We start from the raw sequence: 16,362 nt of genomic DNA, 5'->3' as shown, positions 1-16,362 counted from the left end.
GGAGGCGTTGCTAATGCGTGTTAAACTGGTCGCTAACTCGCCAACAAACGCCGCAACTGCACACCAGACTGGCTCATTGTGCTGTGTTCGGGGAACCGCACAAAGCAGTGGTAATGTCCGTGGATCCGTGGTCACCAGTCGCCACCTCAACCACGTACACCCCAAGTAGCACAAATATGTATATAATACGTATAATTTACCTACCGGCATGGTATAGCTTTTGTATACAATCTGTATAGAAATGTATACAATACAGATTGTATCTGTAAATATGTCCCACCTAAATATGTATTATATGCATATTGTATAAGGATCCAACTACAGATATGATACATATTATACATCTGTATATAATCTGTAAATTTTGATAGAAATTGATGCATACCTTAAATGTATAAAATACATATTTTATACATAGATGATACATATTTGATGCCATATTAATAAAAAGTGGCTCAAAATACAATTGTCATAAAAAATCAATATATAAAATTATATACATTGATTTTTACTAACAGTTTTCTTTGAAGGTTTAATGTTATGGGAGGTGAACTATGTGTCATGAGGGTTGGTGTGTTGTATGATGGTAAAACAATATTTTAAGTCTTCATTAGAAATATGTGTTTTGTGATTTGTCAGGTAAATACCTAATTGATCTAGTTTAGGGACAACCTACTGCTGTTCAGTAGTTTCATCTGAAGCAGGCCCGTAGGACCTCGGGTACGGATCACATCAAGCTCCTAAGGTGAACCAGAGGGGCCCTAGTGAAAGTCTAGAAGGGGAAAGAGCACCTATTACAGTTACTACATCATTACAATACAGTATGCAAAAAATGTAATGTTATATTGTTGGTGTAGGCTAGCTATCAGCATTTATTTTCATATCATAATCAAACCAAAGAATGAGAGAATTATGCAATTTTTGTAGACTTCCTTAAAAATGGTAGTAGCCACAAAAAAACAAATGATTTTACCTTTAAAGAATATGTGTTTTAATGAAGTAGGGAAGATAAAGAATATGGCAACTACCTTAACAAATATTAGACCAAGACAGCTTCAATTTTTTTTAATTATCGTACATTGAAGATTATTTGAGAAAAACTTATTAAATTACCTTGATGAGAATAGGTACCACTTAACAAGCATTTTGGATAGTGCATTTATTTGCATAAAAAAGTAAATAATATGTTAATTATTATATTAGTGTTTATATTACCAAGCATTATTCAGCTGATAATAATTAATAGTAATAACTAGCTTGAATGTTAAGAAGATTAAGTTGAAATAGTTTAGAAAAATAACCTATTATTAATAATAATACAGTATGATTATAACAACTGAAAGTGTAAAAAAAAATACTAACTCACTTCTCACAACTGATGAATAATTTCTAGTTTTTTTAACTGAATCTTATTCTTACATGAAAATGTTGTTTTTTTAGTTTTCCATTTTCCCTGTTGTTTATTTAATGTGAGAAAACAAGAAGGCTAGGCTCAACAAATAATAATAGATTTTGTAGTAACTTTTTAGACCTATTCTAAATTGTGCACAAAAAATACTTGCACAGTAAAAAAAACAAAAAATAAATGCACAAAAATAAAAAAATGAGTAAAAATATTTGTTCAGATGTAATCACAAGTACCCTAATACATTCAAGTATAAAAGTTGTTTTTATAAAATTGTTTCTATTGTTTATTAACACACTTTTTAAAGGAACATATAAATGAAACAATGAAGAAATGTCAAGAAAAAACTATTTAATTAATCATCTGCGGTAGGCCTAAATTTTTATTTTTGACATAAATCCTTGTTCCTGCTTGGCGTAACCATTCGCTGGTTTTTTCTCAAATGTTGTGAGATCGAATGAGGACGGGTGTTGTTGACGAACTACACCTGAAACAAAATTCACACTTGTGTCAATGTCTGTATTCCTGTGTATAAGGTAATATTAGGGTACGCACAAGATTCACGCTTAGAGCAACATATCTTTTGGTAATCAATCCTTTGTTTTCTTGATGGCAAAACTTAGATTAATTCATTTTTAATGTTTTCATTTTTAACATTTTTTTAACACGTTTAGTGCTGACTACATCAATTGATGTAGTCGCGACATGAGCGGCCTACATCAATTGATGTAGTTGCGCAACCCCCTCTACATTAGTTCAGTATGCGCTCAGCCATTGCCGGGGAACGTTAAAATCGTTGCTAGCCCGTAGCTTAGAATGTAAGCTTCATTTTGGTGTAGGTTGGTACTAAAATTTCCCGTAAAATCCCGTCTGACAATGCTTTTGTACCGGTTTTGGGGATTTTCTCTCTTCAAGCCATATTACAAAGCCACTGACTACTGATCCAGGCAGTGCTGCTACCTTTGGGTGTTTTAGGGAACTACGTTCAATCTCGGGGTAACGTAGTACAATCGCCCATGCTCTTTTGTTTTTCGTCAGATTGAAATATTTGAATGCCAATTGCGTTTGCTGTTGGTACGGCACCGCGCCAGGGCATTGCCGCCATTGGCGAGCGCCTGTTGGAATGCCTGCCGCACTGAACGTGTTAAGCAAAATCGTTTTTTTTTTTAGCTAAACTAACAAGTTGCAATCAAGAAATCAAAGTATTGAAGAGGTTTAAAGAGTACAGTGCAGAAAAAAAGGATAGGTACGGTACATTCTACAGACAAAAAATGTGTGTAACATCATAAATTAATATCATATAGCCTATGATAATTAATTATAAGATGATAAATTAATATAATTAAAATCCATTGATCTAGCCCCTGAACCTTTTTATTGACTAATAATTGTTACGTAACTTTACGCCATACTGCTAAAAATGTATGTAAAGAATAACAAGATGTTTCGCCAGAATGACATTTTCAAGTGGGGGTATGAAGTAAATGTAGGCTACTGTATGACGTATATGTACATACCAATTATTAGTTAAATCATAAAACCTATGATGGTAAAAACAGGGTTAAAAAATAAATTACTTACTTTGGTTGAGTTGACTTTATAGAAAAATAAATAAATGTCAAATATAGGCCTATCATTGAAAGAATAAATAAAAGTAACATTATAAACCAAATGTTAAAAACTTACGGCAAATCAACTGCACCAATGCAGAGTTCTGCAGACTCCACTTCTTTCCTCCTCTTCCTTCCCAACTAAATTCTCTCGCAAGCTCATTTTTGAATAGTCTTACAAGGATCCGTCTTGTTGAGTCCTCAACACTGGCCCCGCCAACCGTGCGAAGATAACTGACCTGAAACACATTATAAAAATGCTTAACTCTTCAACCTCTATTACTATTATATTAGTTTAACAAGTCTGGTGTCTTATAAAAAGCTTTTTTGTTTAAAAGTACGGTATGTTATTATTTTCAACAAGGATGGCAGAAAAGTTTAAGTTTACTAATCTGTTTGTAAGAAGCTTTGATTATAGGACCTTCATTTATAATAAACTAGTGTAGGCCTAGCCTACATGTTGCTCATAATCGGGCAAATGCAAAGAAGTAAAGTAGTGTATTTGGGCCCAGCATTTAGAAAAAGAAACGTTCGAGATTCCATACATTATTTAGCACAACAAAATCAACAGTGGCGTAACAAATCTTTACGGGCCCCCCTGTAAACTTATTTTTTGGGCCCCCCTCTTATGAGTTAATTTAAGACCACCGATTCAACATAGTGAATCGCCCTCCCCCTCCCCACAGAGCTATTTTAGGACCACCGATACAATGATCAAACAGATTAATCATAAAAAGAGTGGTACCCTAAACAAATTAGTGGGTCTCTCTGCCCACCGCCCCCCCCCCCAGCTCCCGGGCACCCCGCATTGCGGGCCCTTCTGTTACGCCACTGAAAATCAACGGGCAAATTATATTTTATACAAAGTTGACTGTGAGTTCAATTCGTAAGTTTTTCCCTTAGCAGGTTCAGTCCCAGCCGTCACACTCCTCTGTATTTTTAGGTTCAGTTATATCTACACTCGGGGGTAAGTTCAGGCCCGCGGTCAGTTATGTGATACGCTATGGGCCCAAGTCATAGTTGCGCCCCCCCCCCACCCTGCCGACATTGATTTGAATTATAAAATGAATATAGACATTTTATGAGTTGCTTGCGCATCTGCAATATAGGCCTAACAAATATAAGAAGACTCATTGTGTTTACTTTTGATTGTTAATTGAATTACCCGCTTAGTAACTAAAAACGTAAACCATCAATTAAAGTTTAACTGTTACTTACATACCGTACACACTTATATTTCCAATGGTGCGTTCTTAAAAGTAAAATTGGTTTAGTTGTAAAAAAGTGTGAATTAAAACATAGTTTTAATTTATATAAGTTATAATTGCAAACATTTAAAACTCCAAAAAGTCAATAACGTAAAATGGCTGGTTTTTTCTACATTTTTTTTTTGGCCAACTCGTCAATAACTTAACATCATCAAAGTTCATTTTCAGATTTACCTACATCACTTTCTGTACACATCATCATTTAGGCCTAAATGATTTTAATGACCGTAAAAACTAGGCTACTTATTTTAGGAACTTTTTGTAACACTTTTACCTTACGAATCTTTTATGTCGCCCTCTTTCTAAAATCACTGCCACTTGGTTTTTTGCTCATTTCACAGAAAAAGGGTGTGATATTACAACGTAAAATAACATCCTTCAAACTTAAATAAAATCATAAGCAAAAACACGGCCAGTATCTTTACTTGCTAACAAATTGATACTGTAATAAGTTTCTCGCCATTTGAAAAAAGCAACTGACATTGAGTATAATGAAAAAAGGACATAACAAATTAATAGCCTACAAATAAAGACAGACGATTAAGTATAGTTAATGATAGGCCTAATATACAAACAGTGGCAGTGATGAGTCATGAGTGGAAGACGAAGTGAGGAGGTTTCAGATATTTTCCAATTAGTGTCTGTTACTAGCGCACCCAACAAAACAAAAAAAACTCTTGCGCCCCTGGACCAGGGCCCATTTTTAACCGCGGTACTGGGTAAGTTAAAACTTTCATCCCTAGATCTTAGAAAGACAGCTGTGATGTCATAGGCATATTTGATATACATTTTGATAGCGTTGTTACCCTTCAAAGTGCCATCTATAAATAAATCGTACCCTAGGCTATTATGTGCCAAGCCTTGATAAAAATTACTAAACGTAGGTAGCTGCGATGTTGTTTCATAAGTTAGACCTAAGTTAATCGTAAACAAAAAAAAAAAAACATACCGGTAGCTAAACCTAACCTAGCCATAACCTACTGATCGCAAACGCGGCACCTTAAGTTATTTGTTTGACATTTCCTTTCGATAGTTTGGAAGGACGTAGGCCTAATTATAAAGCTGCAGCCTTCTGGGGTTACAGTTCCGCAGAGAACCTGCGATCTTATTAAGTTATCAGATCAATAACAATTTATCAATATTTTTATAAATATTAACATAGGCCTAGGCCTAAGTTTAGGCCTAGTTAACTTTAATATTGCATTGACTTTAATTTTCCCAGTTAGCTTATACATTAAGTTATAGGCCTAAGAGGCTAACTTTATGTTTTCTTTTGTTGCTTTTTCATTAAATAGGTTAGGCTATATTTGGCTAGTAAGTTACCGTCTCAGGCTATATTTTGTTTGTGGTTAAATATGCTTATAGGCTAGTTAATATCGATAGAAACGTAGGCAAAACAAATCATAGGTCAATTTGATATTTACATTGGGAAGAAGAATAAACATTTAATTTAACTTACCAAAGATATTTATCATTAAGTCATACATCTGTTCACAGATCACAGGTGCTCTTCGGAACTGTAAGTTAAGTTACCCCCTTCTGGTCTTAAAATATTCATCTGCCTACAAGACTAGGCCTGAATTTTAACATAACCTTACCAATTAACATCATTTTTAGTCTTAACTGTAAGTTAGGCCTAGGCTAACTTATGACAGGTTCTAAGTAACTTAGGCATAAGTTTAGCTACGGTACGGTATTTGTTAAGTAGACCTAGGCCTAGCTTGTCTCCAAGCTAAATTAGTTCAGACCAAGGACATATTGCAATGAATTAGGTCTAGGTTATCTCCTGAAGTTGGCTTCCTTAGTTTTGTAAACTACAGCCTAATTTTTCCCTAAAGAGCCTCCATCCGTAGAGTTTTTAAGGGGTTAGGAAGGCTATTGTAACCTATTTCCACTTATAAAGTATTTAAATTAGATTACCACCATAACAAAACATATGCTAAATCTCTTAATAACTTACAATAACGATAATAATTATTTGTGTAACTTACCTTAACTCAAGTTGGTCGAATCGCCACTGAAGTTAAAAAGTCGAAGATGTAACGCAAATCTTAAAGAATATAAAGTAAAAAGTAACTAATAGACCTATTTAATAAGTAAATAATAACAAAACAACGAATTCTTCACGTGTAACACTGAAAATCAGAAGTAGATGCTCTAGTCTAAACACAGCCACAAGGACAACGTTTGTTGTGAGTTGTGAGACAAAGACATTAGACAAACAATATGGCGGTGGCGGATCGGATCGGATGCTGACCCCCGCTGTTTTGCTCCCATAATGCATCAGCGAACATCGTCGAACCTAAGAAAACGCAGAGACTCGGGTATCTCGCGCGGCAGAATATTTTGTTCATCATCTATGAATATTATAGTATAGTATGTGTTACAAATACATTTTACACAGGATGTTGAAAAAATGCAGGGAAATAAATACAACACTACAATTTTTTTCGTATTTTTCTATTGATATAAAATACATATATTATCTGTATCATCAATACCTTTACTTATTTTACTGCATTCTCGAAAGTTAATTTATGCCCTCAAAACAACATTTAGGTGAAAATTTACACTTTGTTTCTTCATTTTACAGTATTTTATGCAAAATTTATTTTGGATGAAACCGTATTTTCATATTGGTATATAATATGTATATTATCTGTATCATTAATACATATACGTTGGTTATACCTTAATCCCGAATATTTACGTATTATATACATTGCTTGCTACATGGGACCGTAGACACCACAAAACCTCTATAGTTACCACCATAGGCCTACCAAGCCACTGATATAGTCTGTGTGTTGAATACTGTGTCCTGACCCTTCGTCTACCTGTAGTAATGTCCGTGGATCCGTGGTCACCAGTCGCCACCTCAACCACGTACACCGTAGACACCACAAAACCTCTATAGTTACCACCATAGGCCTACCAAGCCACTGATATAGTCTGTGTGCTGGATCCTGTCTCCTGACCCATCGTCTACCTGTAGTAATGTCCGTGGATCCGTGGTCACCAGTCGCCACCTCAAACACGTACACTGTAGACACCACAACACCTCTATAGTTACCACCATAGGCCCACCAAGCCACTGATATAGTCTGTGTGCTGTATCCTGTCTCCTGACCCTTTGCCTACGGGTCGCCGGAAGACTGTCCCCCGGACAACTACCCCCCCCCCCAAGCAGGTCCCTTCGTCATGTTGACGTCAGAGTTTGGGGAGGGGGGGGGGCAGTTTTCCAGTCACGGACACTCTAGTTTCGTTGTCAAACTGTTATAAACTAACCTAACGTAACCAACTTGCTGTAACATTTCAAAATTCTGTTTGATATTCCCCACATGCCTTTCCTGTTATCAAACGGAATTACTCGAATTAAAATTAAAATTACATAGCATCACATTTTGCTAGGGGGGTAGTATTCCAGTTGCGAACACGGCTTCCATATTGGTCAGTTGGCAGATTTCGTGACGTCACGTTTCACCTGGTGGGTAGTTTTCCGGGGGGTAGTGTTCCGCATCCCTTCGCCAACCTGTGGTAATGTCCGTGGATCCGTGGTCACCAGTCCCCATCTCAACCACGTACACCGTAGACACCACAAAACCTCTATAGTTACCACCATAGGCCACCCAGCCTCTGCTATAGTCTGTGTGTTTTACCGAGCAATTTTATAACAACTTGAGACAATAGCATCACCTTAGTTGCCACAACCACCATTGTTGCCACAGTAGGGGTGCATTCATCAATCCTACAGTATCATTTATTATGTATGGTATACGAAACTGTGGTTCCAGACAAACATACAACAAAACAAAAACTAATGTCTTGTTTATTGTACACTCATCCTTAATTCGTATTCGTTGTAATCTTTATACTATTTGTTTTGTAAAAGTGCCTTCTAAGAAGAAGTTTCATTTCTATAATTTAATAAAAAATGTGGCATGTTTAAAGATAGATGATGGTGGAATTGCAACTTATTAGTCTAATACGCGTTTCTAAAATCTTGCCTACTGAAAACAGATTATGAAAGGTGGCAGCTAATTTAATACCCCTGTAATAATAGATTCCTCGGTATAATTTAATTAGCCCAGGCCCAATTGCAGCTTGAGCCCCGGTGTAGACCAGGTGACAAAGACACGCCCCCTACACCCCCGCCCATTTCCGGTCCTCGGCCATTTTAACCCCCCCCCCCGGGTATTTTTTGCAAGTACCCTTGGTATGGTGGGGATGTAATGCAAGCTGATGGTACGGAGGGTAACTCGACACTTGGCCTATTGCCCCCCCCCAGAGCGACCCTTGCGCTGCTAATATGGCGTTAAGCTGTGATGAGCTTTACTGTAAAAGTCAGGGTGTCCACATTCTGGAAAGTCAGGGATAGTCATGGAAAGTCATGGAAAAAAATGTTGGTCATTGAAAGTCAGGGAAATAGGCAAGAAGTCATGGAAAGTCATGGAAATTTCCAATTATTGATGGATTTGAGGGGACCATTCAATGCTCTAGTCAGCTGTAACCCGGACTGTTGTAGCATTTTTCAGGATTTTTCACTAATGTTCGACAATTCAATTTATTACAGTTGTTTTATTTTATGAGTTTTCGGTTTGTTTTAGTTCATTGTTGTACCTATTGTACTCCATTGTTATCTGTTATTACATATTTCAGTATTTTCTGCAAAATAACATGTCCAGGCACTTATATTTGTGTGTGTATGTTATATTATAATTTGCGTGTAAAGTTCGTGAGTCATGGAAATCAATGGTAAATGGTCATGGAAAGTCATGGAAATTAATGACAAATTTTTTGTGGACACCCTGAAAGTATACCTTCGGACGCAGGTGGGCCAGCCTTCTGACGGGCGGATTTTGAATTCTCATAAATCACTGGTAAATGATTCCTACACAAGACTTATTTGTAATTTATTATACAGGGAATAATTAAATCGAACTAAACAACGTCAAGGATGTTGACGTGACGCAGTGGAAAGAAATACTATAGTATGACGTCAATGTTTGAATATACAGTATGATATAATCCGGTGGTTTTTAAACCTACTTTTGGTCTTTTTGCGAACGTGGCAGTGTTTTCCATGATAATCCGATGGTATAAACAGTATCAAAACTTTATGTTCAGTGTATGGGACTTTTTTTTTTAGCTTATTACGATTCAACAATCATCCTGGGCTGGAAATTAAATTCTGCTGAAAGATGTAACACCTTGGACATTGTCACGCTTGGACCTGTAGCAGGTAATGTAAATCCACACTTTGTAATTCATATCCTAGAGGTGAAGAACTCTGAAAGTCAAGATTTTGTTTAGATGGAAGATTTGGATTTGGTTTGGATTTGGGGAAGAAGACATTTGGTTTATTAAAGAGCACCTTTTGATAATACCTAGGAGGCCCTTAAAAGATTAAAAATTAAATCATATATTTAAGCGCATTTCACATCAATAAGAACAACTCAACCTACTAATTTTAAATCATTAGAACCATTCAACATTAAGCTAGAACACGAACGCAACCATAGGCAATAATTTAGAAATAAACGAGATTCAGAAAAAAAATCATCAAAAAAGCGTGAGTATGGAAACGCAGTGGTTAGTAAATTATGAATATCCCTCTCAAAGGAATATCTGTCAAATAAACACGGACGTTGTCAACAAGAACCCCCTAGAAGCATTAACCCCGAGTCGACAAAAACGACTGATAGTCCAGTCATTGAGTAGTGGAGGTTCAACAAAATTAATTCAAAAGGTTTTTCAACGGATTTCATTAGTTTTATACCTCCACACAACACAAAAAAAAGTCTACCAAAATCTGACTTGGGAAAGTACCTGAATTATGGTATTTAAATTAAAATAATAATTTCTCCGTGAAAAAAAAACAGATAAAAATATTTTTGCTATATATAGGGTGTAGTATATCGTTTTTAATGTTTTGAAGGGTGGGGAAACTAAAAATGCAACTTAAAATGTGATTTGACGTCATTTGACACCACAAAATTGCCGCCAAAATATTTTCCAAGGAGGAAAAACTAAAATAAAACTCACATTTAGATATAGGGTGCAGTATATCGAATTTAATGTTCACAAGGGTGGCAAAACCAATTATACAACTTAAAATATGATTGTATCTAATTTAAAAGCATAAGATGGAAGTCACCAAAATACGCCCCATGAAGGAAAGTTGAAAAACTTACCTTTAGAAATAAATAACTTCTTGATCAGCATTGTACGTGTTATTAAATTTTACAGAAAATAAATTACAGAAACGTCTTTTGAAATAGCCTATCTTTAGAACTAGGATTTAGTTTTCAATCTTAACTTTTATAAAATACCAGTAAACTAATATGCAACTTAAAATGAGATTTTACATTATGAGACGGTAAGACGGGGTACCGGGGCACATGAATTATTTTTACATAGGATACTGTATTAAAATAATGGTATAATAGTGTAGAAATAATTCGATTTCAATGAACACACTTTTTAATATAAATACAGCCGAGAATTCATACTGCTAACTAGCTGTAACCCGCGGGCTTTGCCCCGTTTAACTTCTTAATTTTCAAGATGATCTCGTTCGCATGGCTCAATCACGTCCTGGTTGAAGCTACGCTCACTCACCTTTAGGTTGGAGCTCGTTCGCTACGTTCACTCACCTTTAGGTTGGAGCTCGTTCGCTGCGCTCACTTGCCTTCAGGTTAGCTCGTTCGCTACGCTAACTCGCCTCCAGGTTGAAGTTCGTTCGCTACGCTCACTCACCTTTTGGTTGCAAATTAGCTGTTGTCATAAATGTAAAAGAAATAATAGTGCTGCACCCTGTTGGTAATCCTTGTAACTTTAATGCTATTGAACATCATAGAACAGAACCAACTTGTTTAATTGAAACAGCTGTTTTGTTAAGATTCATTAATTCCATTTCTCATAAGGTTAACATGGGAAACTCCAGAGCCACTGGGGCGGAGCCGATTGGACGGATCACGAAATTGATGGTGTATAAACCTATTCCATGAAATTCTACACGTATGTACCAAGTTTCGTGGCAATCGGTTCAGCGGTGTCTGAGTTTATCACTGCCAAACATATATATATACAAACATCCTCTTTTATACTTATAGATAGATAAAATACTGTTAAAACTGACTAAAGTGTTAAACAAAAGTCCCACATATCTATCATTTGTCACCTTTTTAGAGATTGTTACTATGAAATTAATTACTCTGTTACTTATTTTCACTGAAATCAAGGGTTTGCCCATTTGTGCATGTGGCCCCTTTACACTGACCACATGTCAATGCAGTGAATTCCTTGAGATCATGGTATTTGTTCATAACGGATAGTTTTCCTATTCCATAGGGTCTCCATTTGGTACTACATCCGCAACGAGCGTGTATGAAGAGTATGAGCGTCTAAGGTTTAGGACCAAGTACCCTTTTTTCCCTTTTCAAACGTGTGTTCATTGAATTTGATTTATTAATATTTTAAAATACCATTATTATTCCCTATGTAAAAATAATCCATGTGCCCCGGTATCACATCTTACGCCACCGTCTCATGATGTAAAATCTTATTTTAAGTTGCATATTTAGTTTACTAGCATTTGTAAAAGTTAAAATCGCCTTACTACAACTTGTAAAGGCAAGTTTTTTTTAACTTTTCTCCCCATGGAGCGTATTTTGGTGATTTCCATCTTATGACCTTATTTTTTATACAATCATATTTTAAGTTGCATTTTTGGTTTTGCCACCCATGTAAACATTGAATTCAATATACTACACCCTATATCTAAAAGTAAGTTTTATTTTAGTTTTTTCCCCATGAATCTATTTTGGCGGCCATTTTGAGGTGTTAATTGACGTCAAATCACATTTTAAGTTGCATATTTAGTTTCCCCACCCTTAAAAACATTAAAACGATATACTACAACCTATATATAGCAACAATATTTTTATCTGTTTTTTTTTTCTCGGAGAAATTATTATTTTAATTTAAATACCATAATTCAGGTACTTCCCCAAGTCAGATTTTGGTAGACTTTTTTTTGTGTTGTGTGGAGGTATAAAACTAATGAAATCCGTTGAAAAACCTTTTGAATCAATTTTGTTGAACCTCCGCTATATATTTCTCTTTAATTACTGGACTATGAGGTCGAAGTGCACGTAGCCAGGTGATAATTCTCTGCTCGGACCTGAATGTTGTGAACCCTCTCTCCTCACACTAGCTCGGTAGTCGTCCTACATGTCATTGTAGCACGATTACTCCATCACAGTTTTATGCGGTAAACAACCAGATAAAGCTTCATTTCACCGATGATAAAGCTCTGTATCGACCACAGTTGTTGTGTTGTATTGGCCTGCTGTCCACATGTACACAATTTGTTTGAACGCAGATGCGTTTTGTTTACACCACCTCGCTTGGTTAGTGGTGTAATGAAACTTTTGTTTACTTGTTAGTTTAGGTTGTAAAACTTGTTTGTCCCCTTGCATTCAGCTGTGAGATATGCAATTGTGTTGGGTACGTGAGAACTAGATTTTTGTTTGTTTGTGAATGGTTTTGTCCGTTTGTGGTGGTTGTTATATAGTGGTGATGTAGAATTTGGAGTCGAGTGGTGGGGGTCGGGAGTACGTTGTAAAAGTATTTGAATCTAAATTTAGTTTCATTACTTATCAACCTCTTAGAATTGTCTGGTATAAATTTTGAAAAAGTCCTAAGACGCTCATATTTCAATCTAAAATCTTACATGACTTGCGGTAAAAAGCACTACTGAAATTCGTGAATTTATAAACAATTCTATGCAATCATTTTATGCATGTTTTCGTGGGTGAGTCGGTTTTCTCCGTCACTTCCCCGGTAAAGTCGAAGTAACGGCACCGTAGAAAAAATTGCAACTCCGCGGTAATGAATCGTAATGACGGCGGCCTTCCAAAATGTTGCTCTCAGCGGATTTTGCAGTTCATTCATGAAAAAGAATGAATCAGCTGTTAGAAGAGCTGCACGACGCGACACTGGCGAGAAGCTATGCTGACTGGCAACTTGAGATGAACTTCCTAGGAGTTGAATATCGCACCGTTGTAAAAATGTCTAATAACACTAGCAGTGTGAGAAAATCACCAAGGTTGATAGTGAGCTCTTTCCTTGCCTTGGCATTCTTGCAAACACTCTACTTCCTTAGTAAGTGTTTGCTTTACTAAGAAAAACTTGATTTTGTTTCATGATTTTCTTCTCTACAATTCCAGCTAAGTTTTAAAGCACGTACGTTAAAAACGCTAAAGATTATTCCGTTCTTTCACCACAAAGTAACGAATTGGAAGTACATTATATTCTAAACGTTTATAGTATTTGAACCAATCCCCTCTCGTGTCAAAATATTTTATAAGTCTTCCAGTTGTGACAAGACCTTTAGGATTTTGTATGTACCCTCTAATGTTATTTGAGCTCATTCTTGCCAAACTAAGGTGTAATCTTTGTATGCCCAGGATATTTCTATATTCACGTTATCAATTGAGGTTTTTACAGATCCTTGAGTACCATGTCGTTTTGTGTTTCAGATTTATTTATACACTCTGATCCTTGCCTTAGAATTTTTGCAAATACTGTACTCTACTTAAGGGTTTGCGAAGAGAGATTTCTGAAGAATTTGAAGATTCCTCGTGACATTGTATCGTTGACCATGAGAGCACAATAAATTGAACTAGTTTCTTCTTTTGTTGAACAGGAGCCAATTGGGAGCATATTTACTAATTTTGTAATCATTTGAACCAAGTACGTCGTCTCTTGACAACGTTTAAAGTCTTCCTAGAATTTCTACAAAATTTCAAATTTGTGAAACCAGGGTCTATCATTGTACATATTAATGTCAGTTGGGTATATTATTTCCAAACTAAAGTGGAACCTCTGGCCGTAACATCTCTGCTGATCATTTGAAGATCCAGTTACCGAGTACCGTTTCTGTTTGCGTTACAACTATCACGTGTTTCACATCAACTCGTCAACCCACTGTGCCACTGTTGACGATCCAGGACGAGCAACTGACACTACAATTCTCACGTGCAGGATGCGGCTAAGACCTCCTTCTCTTCGTCTTCTTCGCTCTTTGTCATGCCTCAATTGTCTCCGTGATTAGGTTCCATCTCGGTTCCACCTCAGTCCCATCTTGCCTTCGCCATGTCATCTACAAAGCCGGTATAATGGCTTACTGGAATAATAACGGGCTGATGGTTATTGTTAAAATTAACGGGTGGTAATTTTGTTCGAGGGAATTGGGTACTTGTGAAATTTCTGCTCATTGGCAAAACTTACTTCATGGCTACAGTAATGGATTTTTAAGGTCACAATAAACTAAGACCTATGGATGAACCAGATATATGCGCATCGGTTACGCGTTTGTGCAGATTTATTAGCAAATTTACTATCAAAACCCACGAGCTTACTGCTTTTTTTAATGACTAACCTCACTCTTAGCCTGTAAAATTGGAAACCAAGAAGAAGGGCGTGAACCTGTAATATTTGACTGGGACGGTGGCATCGTCCTCCTATCTAGTTAATCGCGCCACTCATCCTACACTCATCTCCATTCATACTTGGCTTAAAATACCTACTTGGTATGAAATTATTTTTGCATCATTGGTTATTAGCGTTAATGTAGATTGTGTATCAAATTCGTGATCAGTTATAGGTTCTCACAAAACTTCAGATTGCAAGTGGAAAACCTCAAAGCCCAAAGGATTTCCAAACGGGAATTCAAAGAGTAAAGATGAAAAACCTTGATGGAATGAGTTCATAATATTCGTGTATTCCCAGTTACATTCCTACAACTATTTTGTTCACCTTCACCCAAGCAACATCCGAACATCGGCAACCCGCAAACGAAAAGTAACTAATTGTAAACCTAACGTTTCAATGATTAACAAAATGGTCTAGGTCAGTACGAAAACTTGCTACCCGCAAGTACAAAGTACATCAAAACATCTGCAAGGGACCGAAGATGCTAATGTGGGCACGCCCAACACAACAAAGACATTCGGACCATCGCAAGCCCGCGGCTGCCACTCCTACACATTGAGATCACTTCGCAGATTATTATATTTATATCTAAATCAAAACTTCTGCAACTGGTTCTCTATCCTAATGGCTACCAAACTGTTACAACGGCGATGCTGCCAGACGATACAGATTACCTGATCGTACGATACTTCGTGTTTTACGGTCGGGGTTTGAAAGTTTGAGGTTACCCTTGAGGTCGAGGGCTTTTGGAGCATGGGTTGTAATAGTGACAAAGTAGGGTTATGGGGTTGTCGTGTTGTGGAAAGTGTCGGTTGTAGTTAGTACAAGTTCTTAGTTTCTTCGAGATTTGGAGCGAAAAGATTTATTTGAGGTAGGCAATGGCATCGTTCTTGTTACTTAATTTTCAGTATTTTATCTCATTCAACTATATTGTTGTACTTATTTTCCATTGTTAGATATTGTCATCTGAGAAGTAAAACCGAGTATAATCTATACGGTAAACAGATGTGAAATGAAGGAAAGTATAACTAATGAAGATAAGTTGAACTAGGAATTTTGGAATATCTGTACGAATTTACATATTTATTCTGGATCCCATAATGAAGAATACAACTATTCTGATTTTAAAAGATGGATAGGGATTCCATTGCATTCGCTTCACAATCAACAGTTTTGGGCAATATAAAGTTTATTTTCGAGAATGTATCTTTGAAAAATTACTTTTTGTCTTTAACGACATTGGCATTTTTTACGTTTTTATTGTAAATAAACTATCCAAACCCTAGTCTTGTTACTGTCTTACGCTCAATGTACAATGATTACAAGACAAGACTATTTACTCTCCTATTTCAGCCACGAATGCTCATGTCTCCCGGTTTAGTTTGTAGGCCAACCAAGCGACTAATGGCTATCTTCATGTCCACACTCAACCCTCGCCTCATCTCTGCATCACTACCTTTGCAGCGATCGCCGTAATCATTGTAATCTGCCACGCCGTTGCCACTTTGTCCGCCGTGCCGTGCTACTTCTGCAGTCTAGCCGCGTTCATCTGCTTTGTCTTTTTGTGTATTTCTTAGAA

General features: G+C 36.6%; 1 protein-coding gene and 1 long non-coding RNA gene across 5 annotated transcripts in view; one reads left to right on the top strand and one right to left on the bottom strand.

Annotated features, from left to right (window-relative positions):
- Nucleotides 1–16,362, top strand: part of LOC128991160 (ephrin type-B receptor 1-B-like) — a 237,060-nt gene that overhangs the window by 41,235 nt on the left and 179,463 nt on the right. The gene's annotated exons all lie outside the window — the stretch shown is intronic.
- Nucleotides 1,740–6,512, bottom strand: LOC128991161 (uncharacterized). The gene is made up of 3 exons (XR_008490604.1): nucleotides 6,275–6,512; nucleotides 3,092–3,254; nucleotides 1,740–1,892 (listed from the first exon to the last, which is right to left on the bottom strand). It is a non-coding gene; the product is annotated as an uncharacterized LOC128991161 (long non-coding RNA).

The sequence above is a fragment of the Macrosteles quadrilineatus genome, unplaced genomic scaffold (assembly GCF_028750875.1).
Source record: "Macrosteles quadrilineatus isolate MER2022 unplaced genomic scaffold, UCM_ALF_1.0 Scaffold_3__2_contigs__length_128488019, whole genome shotgun sequence".
NCBI lineage: Eukaryota > Metazoa > Arthropoda > Insecta > Hemiptera > Cicadellidae > Macrosteles > Macrosteles quadrilineatus.
Note: the sequence above shows the minus strand (reverse complement) of the source record. Positions and strands in the feature narration are given on the sequence as shown.